This window comes from Bufo gargarizans, chromosome 6 (genome assembly GCF_014858855.1).
Source record: "Bufo gargarizans isolate SCDJY-AF-19 chromosome 6, ASM1485885v1, whole genome shotgun sequence".
Classification (NCBI taxonomy): Eukaryota; Metazoa; Chordata; class Amphibia; order Anura; family Bufonidae; genus Bufo; species Bufo gargarizans.
In genome coordinates, this window is record NC_058085.1 from 15,330,574 (window position 1) to 15,332,548 (window position 1,975).

Below are 1,975 nucleotides of genomic sequence, written 5' to 3' on the forward strand. Positions count from 1 at the left end.
CAGGAGGTGGGAGGGTCTGCTGCTGATTGGCTGGAATGTGTCTGCTGACTGTGAGGTACAGGGTCAAAGTTCACTCAATGATGATGTATAGGGGGCGGACCGAACATTGCATATGTTCGCCCGCAGCGGCGAACGCGAACAAGCAATGTTCTCCGGGAACTAGTCGCCGGCGAACTATTCGGGACATCACTAGCGCCATCTTGGCGTTGCGCTGATGAGAAAAATGAGTTTTGTCGGGGGCCCCAAGGTTTTCTTGGTCCTCGTCATTATGGGGGATCCCTGAGGCGGTGGAGAGGCTGATGGGAGCGTTCGGGCTGCCAGAGAAGGTAGGGGATTGCTGTGCAAAGCGGTAGTTGAGCTGTGGCTGCCAGAGCTCTCTCAGAGCGCATCTTCTCAGTCCTGCATCAGGCCACGTTCCCCTGCTTTTCTGTCTCTGCCTGGACCGGCACAAATCTGAGCCTCGAAACCCCTACGTCCAAGTACTTGACCATCTCTAGTTTCTAGGGTTACAATAATCAGAATTGGCCGACGATTCATTCCCCCAACGCAGCTGCTGTTGCACATTAAATTATACTATATCATTGTGAATTATGGCACCAGAACACTCTGTCTCCCAGTAATTGGATCTTCAACATACTGTGCATGGATGTGTACCTCCACTCTTATGAGGTGACTGGCAGATGCCATTTTACCCTCATTAAACTTTCGACTGAGCTCATGGTTCGGGCAACGTTTTACAACTTCTGTGATGTGTTCGGCCTTCTTGTAGACTGGCATTGCTCTTATAAGGGCTCCTTGTGGCGGTAGAGTCATCACTTTGATCTGAATTGGACAAGTTTTGGCAGTAGAGCTTCTTCAAATCTGTAGAATATGTCCACGTAGCAGACTTGGCCGTGTTGGACTGCTGAAATGAGACAACAAAGCTGTGAGATCCTGGGTAATCAGTATTTGAAGGAATAGCTGGAGAAGGAGACAAGGCATCAAAGGTGGAGTTTGGCTGAGCATATGGAGATGGTGTTGTCACACTGTTCTGTGCATGCTTGTTGGTATAAGGGCTGGTAGAAGAAGAACTATTCTGTATCTGCTGTTCCATAGTATTCAGCAGGCCCAATTTTGTATACTGTGGCCACATTGGGTCAGTCAGGTCATAATCCTTCATCCTGATGCAATCTATGCTAATTTCAATCTTATTAGTAGGACCTCTCTTTGTTGGATCACTGGAAAAATTCAAGTCTATGGGTTGTACAGAATGCATTCCCTTACATCCTACCAGCAGCACAGACAGGGTTAACTGCCCCCTGTGGACTGGTAGGACCGGCGGAATTTTTAATGAGCCCAAGAACGAATAACAAAGTTCCCACTCCCTCAAAAGGAGGGAACTACCCCCACTACCCCTGTCCTTTTTGTTGGGTATATAAAGCAAATGCTTTATATAAATATTTTTTTTAAAAATATCGGTTTAAAAGAAAAATTATGCAAACTATATTGACCCGTGAGATGGACATAAACATCTTAAAAAGAGTTCAATCGAGAACCTGATTATTTTGTGCAATCAGTAAAACAGGGTACAAGCGTCTATCCAAAAATATAAATGGTTTATTATACAATAGTTTAAAATACAATAAAAAATTATTCAATAATATACAATGATATGCAGTACCCAGAATTCAGCACTATATGATACCAACAAAACACTACTCAACCAACACAAGAATATTATGCAATACAGCTTTAAATTTGTGAGAGATATACAATCGATGGATTATGCGGAAAACTCAATCAAGAAGATGACAGATTCGAGCCCTGGCTCTGCCCAAAATGATGACCAATCTTTCAGATAATGGTAGTATTGAAACAAAACTTATATAAATTATTGACCTGATAACAAACTAGGGAATGCAAAGATTCCCAACAAAGAGTTTCTCCAATATTATCCCCCTTTTTCAGTTATATGCATCGTAACTGAAATCAGAGA

The 1,975-nt window shown here is 43.3% G+C and overlaps 1 pseudogene; it reads right to left on the reverse strand.

Moving 5' to 3' along the window:
* Positions 1-393: 393 nt before the first annotated feature.
* Positions 394-1,255, reverse strand: LOC122941884 (annotated as a pseudogene).
* Positions 1,256-1,975: the final 720 nt, after the last annotated feature.